Source organism: Fistularia commersonii, chromosome 21 (assembly GCF_037954325.1).
Source record: "Fistularia commersonii isolate RoL2024-O1a breed Wild chromosome 21, RoL_Fcom_v1.0, whole genome shotgun sequence".
In the NCBI taxonomy this organism is placed as follows: domain Eukaryota; kingdom Metazoa; phylum Chordata; class Actinopteri; order Syngnathiformes; family Fistulariidae; genus Fistularia; species Fistularia commersonii.
In genome coordinates this window covers 10,828,538-10,840,916 of record NC_141304.1, presented here as the reverse complement: position 1 = coordinate 10,840,916, position 12,379 = coordinate 10,828,538, and positions in this window count along the sequence as shown.

The following is a 12,379-nucleotide window of genomic DNA, read 5'->3' as shown; positions in this document are numbered from 1 at the left end:
CGGCGGCTGCCTTTATTTTACACTCCATTCAGCGGCCCCATTGCATAACTCTGGGTCATTGCGAGTGATTGGATGAAGCCTACGGGAGGTGTGTGGGAGAGCCTATCAGCTACTTATTTCTGTAAATGAACCCATTCACTCATTCACAGTGAGGTGTTTCTGCAAATTAATGACATTTTGGGGGAGAGATTAACAAATGAAAAGAGACGTATATTTATGTCACATTTCTAAGTAACAGAAAAGGCAAGACTTGTATATTCAACACAAACTCAGGATTCTTGTCACTGTCTGTAAAGTTTTTAAAATGTTTAATCCAGCTAATTTGCTCTTAGCCGGCTATCGGTTGATAGGCCTTAACCTTGGAGGGGATAGCGATGGGAATACACTGCTGCAAGGTCATTGTTCATGGTTATGCAAATGTGTCAGGGGTCACGAAGGTCAGATGGCGTGGGGATGAAGGGCAGGAAAACAAGGCGACGACAAGTGAACTGCCAGAGTCTTAAAGTTCACGGTGATCGTTATTATTGCGCTTAAGGTCTCATAACACTTGTAACGCACACTGCACAACTATATGCATGCAAACACACACACACAAACATATATTTAACCCACTGATAATGTTTCATGACCGCAACATATGGAGGCCATAGGGGTCACTGAGAAGACAGAGAAATTTAAAGAAAAGGAATTGGCCTGAATAGTCATTTGAATCTAAACTTTTTTTTTTTTTTTTTCGCATAAATTTCATAAAAAAGCAAAAATGAAAAATAAAAGGTTTTTAATTAATATCTTGGCATTTTATTTTGCCAGATTAAGTAAAAGAAATTTGCATTCTAAGCGCAAAAAATGAAAAGGAAAATGTCCAAAGCAGGAACAGCTGATAGATAAATATTAAATTAATTTTTAGAAATGGCTTTAGGATTTATTTTGTTTATTTTGAGAAATTGATTTTTGTTGCGGTATTGTTCATTCAATGAAAAAACTGAATATATAATTTACAACAGTATCAATTCCTGATTTGAAGGGGCCATTTTTTTTTGATATTTCAATTTAGATACTTTCCCTTTTCCTTTTGAAATATACTTTTTTTTTCCTTTTAAAGGATTACGATAATTTATCTTCCAAACAAATAGATAACTATCTATTTATTTCTAATTCCATCTATTTATTCATTAATTTTTACTCTACACATGCTCATTTTTTCATTTTAAGTCATCATTTTGCTTAAATCCTTGTGTGTGTGTGTGTGTGTGTGTGTTTGTGTGTACGTGTGTGTGCATGTTCTCTGGTGCTCGGGTCATGAGTGACGTTAATGATCTGCTCAGCATAAACGCCTTACGGTCGTACCATCGAGCACATGGTAGAGCTTATTCGCAAAAGCACACCGGAAGGCTGAAAATATGAAAAATGAGGAATGAAGTGCAAAAGAAGTTAAATTGAGAGGAAAAAAAAGATTTCATTCATTCATTCATTCATTGTAATGCTTATAGGGGTTAAGGGGGGCAGGGGTGCTGGATCCTATCCCTGCTGTCATTGGCCAGGAGGTGAGGTTCACCCTGGTGCACATTCCATCACAGTGCCGTAGAAATGAGAAGAACTCTCTGGATGGTGTCAAACTACATCCTCTCTTTTCAGAACACAAGGGGACAGCACTCAACCAGAAAACAGCAGACCATCCTCCATGTCTGCCACAGTGGTTTGGTTCAAGTTTCCAAGCCGGTTTCATATGATTATTTATTTCTGCATTTGCTCTGCAGGACCTGCCAGAGCCCAGATGTTATGGTTTCACTATGTGAGGGACTGAGTCTCATCAAGCATTAACAGGCACATGTTCTGCGTTTGTGTTTAAAGTTGACATCACGCGATGGTGGTTGGTTTAACGGAAGCCATGAAGCTCGGTTATCAGCCGTTTAATATAAATGTCGTTTTAATGACGACAACTATCTCCATACACTAGGCTGTCAGGATGCTGAACTCTCTTCACGCTATCCCACTCCCTCTGTTCGAGCCATGTTGAACTCTCTCTCTCTTTATTCTTCACCCCCCCAAACTCCCCCGATGCCGAACTCTTCCCCACTCTCTACTAGACTCTGACATTATATTTAAACATTACCTTTTTTTTTTTCTTTTTTTTTGCCCTAATGCTACTTTGCACTGAGAAACTATCATGCTGCTATTTCACCATATACCCTTATGGTACTACCTGCCGACCTTTGCACTAAACTGTACACAAAAAACCCTCTGCTGACACTCTCATGCCGTCAAATATCAGTCTGTATCTGCATGCACTTTATACTATTGGGATCAACAAAGTTTATCTGATCTTATCTTACTTCATACCTGACAGTTTAATATTTACTGTTTAATGTAACAGTGAACTTTGCTGCTAATTTTCCCTCCATTATTATTATTTTGTTGATTTCATGTCCCCGAGGGATTGTGAGAAACGTCTCCTCAATTCCTCTGTATGTCCTGTACATGTGGAGAGATTGACAATAAAATTGACTTTTTTAACTTTGAAACTTACCATGATGGCGATTTGTGAATATTGTACTTCTTTGTGTCGCTATTCTTTTATACCCATGGTCTTTCTATTATTACTATTTGCACAATTATCTACCCTGTAATGGCGCTGTGGCAATTCTCCCCATTGTGGGATCAATAAAAATCTAATTTTTACATCTTTACTTTGTGTAGAGAACAAAACATCCCGGGATGTTGTTGACGCAATAATGTCACAGCTGTCAATCACCATGCTGGCATTTTCTTATTTTCACATTTTGCTCAAATGATCAAGAAATGACTCAAAACTGAGAACAAATAGCAAAGTACATCAAAAAAAAAATTCAGAAAACTTGGTTAAGATAAAAAATTATGGAATTTGTAAATTCAAGTAAAACTAAAAAAAATTAAAACCAAGCAAAGGAGACATCTCAATGAACGAGAAGAGAAAAAAAAAAAAAAATCACAAAATATGTTTACAGACCTGACTGAACAAAGACTTCAGCACGGATCAGGAGTAAATCAGGAAAATTTTGCATTCTCTCAGGGCCTCACACCACATCTATATCCACATCCCGAACAGAGAATAGGTGGAATCTGTTAAGGAACTGAGAAGGAGGGACCGCGGATGGAATTGCATACTTGACACGATTAACAAAAAAAGCATTATTACAAATGAGCAAACAACAAACAAAAACAACTTGAGACCTACAAAGCATCCCTACTATTTGGGAATATATTACAATTTATCAAAAAAAATGACCAAAAAAAAAACAAATGGATAAAACTGTACCTGTAAAACTTTCCATTTTACAGAGCAAATGTGTAGGATTTTGTATACAAAAAAACAGGTGAGATCAAGGCAGTGAAATAAAGGGGAAAAAAAATAGTAACATTCCAGGAACCGCAGGTACTTATGTTGAGAGACAAGTATCTAAATGGACCAGTCAAATATCCAGAGAAAGTGCAGTGGGAAACTTTTACAGACCAACCACAAAGATAATTATATTACATCCAAAGTGATGTACTTATTTATAAATTATTTTTATTTGCTGAATAAGCATTGTTCTTGCTTTTCACTTTAGGGATGCCAAATGTTCAGGTTGACCATTACAGCTGAATTTGACATAAAAGAGTATTTTGTGGTTCATAAAATTGTTATGGTTAAAAAATGAATGTGATCTTTTTTCTTCCAATTGACGTAAATACAGATGCAATGCTGCCAATAAATATCTTGGGGGAATTGAAAGCCCTTGATTAACGAATAGCAAATCCTTATTCCTGATGTTAGTAGATTTTGACATTGTCATGAAGTTTTAACATAAAGACTTAAAGGGACCGATATGATAAGACTGTTTCTTATTTAATACAAAGAACAAAAGCTTCACTGTAATGAATGGGATCAAAATACAAGATCCTCGAAAATAGGTAAAAAAGAACCTTAAAACTTAACAAAACAATTCATTAAAATCTTCCATAATAAGGAAATGAAAAAAAGGAAATTTACAAGATGATAACATTACCAACAACAAAATATTATTCAAAAAGTATCCAAATAAAATACTGTAAAAAATACTGTGCATATATATATAATTATATATATATATATATATATATATATATATATATATATATATATATATATACATATATTATACTGTCCAAGTGAAAATATATTATATATATTAATATACATGTTTAAACACACACATTTATGTGTGACAACCATTTAAAATGTATTTATTGCTGAAATTCTGAAGGCTTCTTGATCACAGCGATTCACCTCCTGTTCATTCATGCCTGCCATTTTATCATGATTTTTTAAAGAAACAAAGCCTTCAGCGGAAAACAAAAGAAATTCAACAAAATAAGGAATAAAATAATTAGTTATTTCTAGATCATATACATTTTTGTAAGGTTTTAGTTTTGCAAAAAAAAAAGAGGAGCTCTTTCACCCCCAACTTTGGGAAATAATGTAGCGGTACTGCAGAGGTTATCTTAAGAAAAAAGGTGCAAACTCGGTTTTTGTGTGTCTATAAATTCATTTTGCAGTAAACCTCTTGGCACCACCCTTCATATTTAGCACTGAGGGAGGTGGATCCCATGCTTGTGGTCACTTCCTCCCGCCTCTCCTCCTTCCTGGTTTATCTCTCCAGAGCTGTGAGTGCCGCCTCCGCCCTGACTGCATTCTACCCTCCTGTCGGTGCTGGAGAAACATCCGGAGGTTCATGAGTGCCATAAGTGCTGACGAAAGCTCAGGGTCAGAAACCAGCCCCTGTCATTATGTTGCACTAGTGAAAGTGGAGCTTTTCAACATAATTCATGTCAAGAATAAGAGATCCCTCAGACACCCGGGTCGGCTGCAGCTAAATTCACTGCACAAATGAAATGCTTTGTGCTTGTGGTTGTAGGCCGGCCACAATATGCGACAGAGTAGATATGCACATTTTTTTTCCTACACACAACCGCACATCATCGGTCGCAACTGAAAGCAAATAAAGATAGCTCAGGTTTTTAAACAGCGCCAGAATGCATTGAGCATAATTTTTTCCTTCTCTTCGGTCAAGAGCTTCCATTGAACTCATTTGCATTGAACGATCGGTTGAGCCTTCACGCTCAAATACGGTCGAGCATATTTAACAAAGATGTCCAAATCCCTTGATGGTGTCATCCAGAAAATCAAAGAAATCCAGAACTGACGTAAAACATGGAACGCGCTGCTGTGTGATTGAAACCCCTGAGACCCCGGCGCTTGTTTGGTTTACTGGATTCCCTCTGTGCTTTTTGGTGGCTTTCGAGACCTGCATCATCTTTGGATAGGATGTAGCAATGAAATGAATGAACAAATAAATTTGAATTTCCGTAGAACATGAGGTCAACCCCAAAAAATGTGATGTCATGTCCAAGGCATATGGGCGTAAGGTCGTAGGAGGTCAATAAGAGTAATGTTCAGGTTTTTACGAAGTCTGCAAAAAAGGCCTAATGCTCTGCTCGGACACGTCTTTGCTCATTCAGGGAAGATTCATGCGGCTCAACTAAAAACCTGTCAGAGTTCTGTTGGTGTAATTTTTGGACTATTGAGCTGCATCCAGTAAATTTGGAAAGAAAAAAAAGTACATAATAGGTCATTTGTAATAGGAGATCATTATGAAAAAAGGGTGTGTTTTTTTAAACTTTTAATTAAATACATACAGTAAATGCTTTTTTCCAAACAGTACCTGTAAAATGTCTGGTTAAAAAAATTAAAAATACTGTAGCCAACCAGAAAAGAGGCTGTACCTTCCTTGCCAATCTTGGAAAGAAAAAAATTTAAAATGGAAAAAAAAAAAAAAAAAAAAAGAATTAAATGGCTACATTTATCAGTGATTAGCACTATCAAGATAGTTTTCATTTAAATTTACCTGTTTTAGATTCTTTTATTCTATAATTCTATAATTGGTGGATTTTTATATTCATCGTTGAAAAACTGAGAAGAGACGTGCAGTGAGGCTGCTGACTGTTGAGCCTCAACATAGATTGCACAACTGACTGCTGGCATGTTCTGCACTAAGACCATATCGCTGCCTCTCTGTATTTCGCTATTAAAATGTTTAAACACTTTTACTATATGAATTACATTTTCAATGTACAGTGTTTTTTTTTGTCAACAAGTACGTGTGTTACCAATTTCTTGTGCTGAGCGATCATAAAATGGCTACGAAGAGCCCCTACGTGAGGCACGTAGTTCTCCTGCCTCATGGTAGGGGGCGCTCCTGATTCCAGGGATTCTTCTTGCGACACCCCCGGGTCCAGAATACAGAATACAGCGTTCCAGATTATATATTTTTGGAAAATTTTGAAAAATTCTGTTCCCCCATCGCGTCCCGCACCACAGTACATGGATGGAAAGTGATCCATAAATATGTTTATGAGTCTATTTCAAAAGGTAAATGCTACGTCGGATGCTATCACCATGCCTAGCCAGACAACAGCATTAGCTGGACTGTCTGGAGATGCACGGCGCTCTACTCAAATCCAGCTAAAAAAGCATCTCATGTGATCTTTGATTCTGAGGGTTTAAGGACAAAGACCGACAGACCGACGGACGGCCAGGTTGACGCGTGAAACCTGGACTAAGTGTTCTGGCTCCCGTTCTCAGTCCCGTCGCTCTGATGGAAAATAAAGCCCCTCGGGAGACACTGGATATTTGTGTGTGTGTATTTTGGCTGCAGCACCAATGAACCGTCCTGAGCTGCGGTTTTTGATGTCTTAAGCTGAAAAGAAAAAAGAAAACATATCAAGCTGAAAAAATTCCGGTACTTGTTTAACAGAAATAATAATCCCTATCTTTGGGACCAAAGAAAGCGCTGAAAGCCCATGCCATCTATTTGAACTCAGAATAGCCAGATGAAGAAAATACATTTCCAGTCATTCCTTATCATTTATCCAGTAATGGTTTATTTCTTGCAAGTTGGCCAAAGAGATATGAAGATAAAAAAAAAAAAAAAAAAGGAAAGCTTTTTCTTCCTGAACCATCCGTTCTCTTTGAAAATCTCGAAAACCGCACCATAACGGCTGTTTTGAGTATGGCATCAGGCTGAAGTGTTTTTCCCTGCACACTGAAAAGGCCAGGTGCCCGGTTAACTTCTGCCTCGATTGCGATCTACGTTTTTTCCATAGAGACCTGCTTGAAAGCACGAGAAACAATAAAGGGGTCTCATGGAATATCCGGTGAGAGATATGAAGAACCCTGACATGACCTCGCCAGCTATTAAAAAAATGAAAATGAATTAAATCAGAAAGAAATCACCTAAAAGTCAGACATGAACCACAAAATAATAATAATAATGGTCATTAAATTGAATTCCACAAGGGAGAAATATCCTGATATTCAGCAAAAGAAAGAAATCAGTTGTTGGCTACATGAAAACCACGGAACAATTCACGGTGTGAATTCTTTGGAGCTGAAAATTCCTGGTTCAATTCCTGGCTTTTCCTAGTGTGTCGAAGGGGTTGTTGAGTAAGATACTGAACCCTGAACTCAGTCGTCCCCAAACTACGGCCCGGGGGCCGAAAACGCCCCACCGCCACATTTTGCCCGGCCCCTGAACAATACCAGAGATGCATTATGATTTTTTTTTTTTTAAATTCTGGCCAAGTAATCTTGATTTGTACTTGCATAGAACGTAACATTCTATTCCACCCTCCTGCAGCCTGTGCTTTATTTGAAACCCCTCCCTTAAAAAAATAAAAAATAAAAAATATTGAACACACCCCTGTCAAATAACACGGAATAATGGCGAAAAGATGAGATAAGAGAAAAATAGATTCAGAATGCAGGGAATACAACCTGGGAGGTGTATTTAACTTGTTGGTATCAGTTTGGTTTCATAGCCTGCTAGCTTTCTGGTTTTCACAGTGAATTTGATAAGAGAGAGCTGCAAACAGCTGTGTCTACAAGAAAGTTAGTGTTCCTCTGTCTTTTTTTATCTGTGGAAAAACTTGAAAAGGGTTATTTGGTTATTATTCATTTCATAAATAGTGTTATTTATTTTTCTGATTTTTTTTCCTGTCAAGATCCCAGAAAGGGTTACTTTTTGGTTATGTGTGGCTTTCTGGAAAACAATAAATGTTTACGTCACACTTTTTGTTACAAACTGGCCCGGCTCCCCATCTTAGAAGGGAAAAGTTATTTGGCGCTTGCAGGAAAAAGTTTGGGGACCCCTGACCTAACTGCTCCCTTGGCGTTAGTCAACCTCCTGGTCATGGTTCATCCATAATGGGTTAATTGCAGAGAATGAATTTCCCAGGATTAATAAAGGATAAATTATGAAAAATAAAAAAAATTATATTAAAAAATACATGAATCTAGAAATTATGTTAGTGAGGATTCTCAGTCCTCCAGGTGACAGTCCGTCATTGACAATCAAACAATATCACAGCAACTTGACTGGACTTAGTTGCTTTGCATTGAAGGCGCTTCAGGCCAGAGGCTTTATCAGTTTAGAGTGAAGAAACGACAGGATATAATTTATGTTCAAAAATATGAAACAAAAAAAAAAAAACTTGAATATCTGCAAATTCCTGTCTCACCAAATCATTAGATAGATAGATAGCAAGCAGCGTTGGAACTTTTAAATTGTATTTCCTTGTCATAGCAGTTTCTTTCAGCATTACTGTGTAAAATTGCAACGCCAAAGTTCAGCGTTTTTCAGTGGAGTCAATTTGCTTCAAATCCCATCGCCGCGCTGCTTCGGAAGCAACTATTTTCTCACGGTGGGCTATCGCTTGATATGTTTTTATTTCTCATGCGGCGCCAACACGGAGTTAGAAACCCTATGAATAGAAGGACGCAGTGCTGTGATTGGTTTTGCGCACAGGCCCTCGAACAGCACGCCGGACTGTCGGGTGGATGCAGGATCTGCTCGGAGCAGACGAGAGAAAAACCTGAAGCTCACTCCATCCTGATGATGAACAGGTTGTTTACGGCGATCGACCTGAATGCGCTCCCCATTTTTCCTCCTCCAACTCTTGGCATGCGTTCATCTTTCAAACATCATGGATGGCATTTCTTTTCCGTTTACCCATCTTCTCCCCCCATTCTCCCACTCCCCGTTCCCCAAGGATGCCGAACTATCTCCTGCCCCCAAAATACTGGACTCTGACAATATATTGCACTATTTTTGCACGGTTACAGTAAAATCCGTCATGCTGCTATTGTATTATACATTATATGCTGACTTTTTCTATGCCTTTAAAGCCATTATTTTTTCACCTGTTATTATATGGTATTATTCACTGACTGTTTTAGTACAAAACTGTACAGAAAACATATTCTATTTTATAAACGTAATTACATATTTTTATACATTTCAGGTTATATGCTGCTAAATTTCTCTCATCCTTTCACCTCAGTACCAGTACATTGCATGTGTATGCACTTTATATTTTATAGTTTAATATTTAACGATCAATGTTTATTGTGAACTCTACTGTTAATATCTACTTTATTATTTTGTTAATTTCATGTCACCGTGGGAAAGTGAGAAATGTCTTCTCGATTCCTCTGTATGTCTGGTACATTGAATTGACAATAAAGCTGACTTTGACATTAAAATTAAGGCATTTTCACACGTTTATTGCGTCTGGGGGTTCTAAACTCTGTCTCCTGAGCACAAGTTGTGACAGACCAGGGTAAGGATTCAAACCTTTCACCACTCCTCCCTATCCGGGGCCGTTTTGTTCACGATCCTGCACAAAAATATGAGCCTTTAGGACATACAGCTATTTACAACCTTTCTCTGGAAGCACTTTGTCAGATCCCAGAGAAGGCAGAGGAAGCACAGGGGCGACATTTGTTGTCAATTTAGCCTTGCTTTCAAATGAAAGCAGCCCTACTTTTATTGCACCGCAACCATGTGCAGGAGGTTTGCTGCACCATGTGGACAGAACGCCGATTTCAGTGCTGCCATTTCCTTTCACCTATTTAAATCAAGTAAGTGATGTTTGTCCAAACCTTTTTCGTTAAAAGTTGGTTTCCTTCGCAATATAGTAAGATATGTCAGATTGGACTTGTCAAAAGTTCCAATTACATATATATCCTGAAAAAAAAAAAAGTGAATTAAAATTGATGGAACAGTTAAAAGTATAACATAACTCCAGGCTATTTTTGCTACTTAAAAGGGACTTTTTTATGATTGTGCTGAACCAGACTATTAAAAAATAATTAAATGAATTCTGAAATAATATATCTCAAAACATAAAGTTCCAACAGATTTTGACAATAATTAAAAATGTTCTACTAATCCTTTTGAAACTTTAAACTATCAATGCTGTGACCCCTCGTGTTGTTTTCTTTGGGGAAGACAGTTTATTGAGTTGCAAGTCTAAAGCTGGAAAGATTTGCGATTCCCCTGACTCAGATCATTTGTTTCTGCTGGTTATTCATCCTCAACTACTTAGTACTTTATCTGTGTATATATAGATATATGTGTGCGTTTACACACACACACACACACACATATATATATATATATACATATATATATGTAAAGGACTGTCTCAGAAAATTTGAATATTGGGATAAAGTTCTTTATCTTCTGTAATGCAATTACAAAAACAAAAATGTCATATATTCTGGATTCATTACAGATCAACTGAAATATTGCAAGTCTTATTATTTTAATATTGATGATTATGGAAAACTCAAAAATCCTCTCAAAATATTAGAATATCATGAAAAAGTTTTTTTGTTTTTTTAATTGCATAACAGAAGATAAGGAACTTTATCACAACATTCTAATTTTCTGAGACAGTCCTGTACACCCATATACGTACACATACATGCATATACATATATCCTGAAAATAATCTTCTTTATCTTTTGAACCCTACTTTTGGTTTGGAACCACCTCTCTGCGGGCTGTTGCGCTGCATTGTCCAGTCCGAGTTCCTTCTGAAAAATGATACCGGCCTTTGGCGCAGCTTGGAGTAAATTATCGGCAGTCCGTCAAAGCACAGCGCAGACTTCCTGGGTAATTGGATACATGATCGATGTCCCTGCACTGCACTCATATAAATCTGTTTCATTGTGAAATGAAGGTTCACGTTTGTTTTGAGGTGTCAGTAGAATTTAGGGGTTCTGTAATTTCTCAAAATAAGACCGTGGTTACGACACACTAATCCACTTAATAAAGAGTGCAGTCACAAGAACACAACATCTTTGCAGTTATTTGATAGCTTTTTATTACTATTATTACACATATCAGAAGGTGATTTTCTGAATTTTGTCTGCCTATTTGCCAACATCATACTTTTATTTGCCATGTAAATAATTACTAGCTTAGTATCATGAAATGTAAACAGAGACAGGTCACTAGCCTCACAACTGACGATAGCTACCAAAGAAGCACGACAACAAATTGCACCAGTAAAGCCAGAATAAAGAAAAAAGGGTCAGTATTGCTTTTGTGTGAATCATCAACACCACATTCTTCTCTCGGACACGCTGATCGGCATCGAGTGATGTACGAAAAACAAGACAAAAATAAATTCAAAAAGGGAAAACATCAGACAACCAGATTCAGCCTTGCACACTGTAGGTCCAAAGAGCAATAACATTAGAGACCGATGCCACTCACATCTGCTTTAGCCCTCGGCTACAAGAGAGGAGATAAAAATCAGTTAATATTGCGGGTCTTCCAGACTCTCTAAATCAAATCAGGGGTCAAATGGATTATTTCTATGGAGAAGCACGCTGTGACTCAAAATACGTAGTCATTGTTTAGGAGCACTTCATCCCCAATGTACATTAAGTCTATGAAGAAGAGGAAATGTTTTTTTTTTTAAGGCCCAGCGACTGAAGACATACTTGTGACTCCATGATATGGGGGTCCAAAAACAGTCACATCAACGTTTGGCTCTTCATGTGCCCTGATGCTCCTCCTGGAAAAGCTGGATGTCCTCATCGGAGGTATCCTCATTAAATGCCAGAGGCCCAAAAGTTGCATTAAGGTGCATTTCACACGGTTATGGAGAGCCAAAGCCTGAGTTTTGTGTTGTGCAGTGAGGGGCTCCCCTCCGTCAGGGCTGTCACCCCGTTGACGTAAACTGGTATTGCGTTATCCATTACCATTATGAATAACTTTCTAGAAAAAAAATTAAAAAAAATCTGATCACAAACAGTTACTGGGAGAAACAGATTAAAAAAACAAAACAAATAGGAAGTATATAGTACTTCCTTACGCAAGATGTTTGGCTTAAATGCACAGATGTCTCTTCAGGAAACAGATGTTGCTTTGTTGCTCAGCTTTTTGACATCAACGCCATGTTTGTTCCAGCGTTGCCACTGATGATATCAAACTTTCTCCGCACCAAACTGGACTCTCTGTACCGGCAG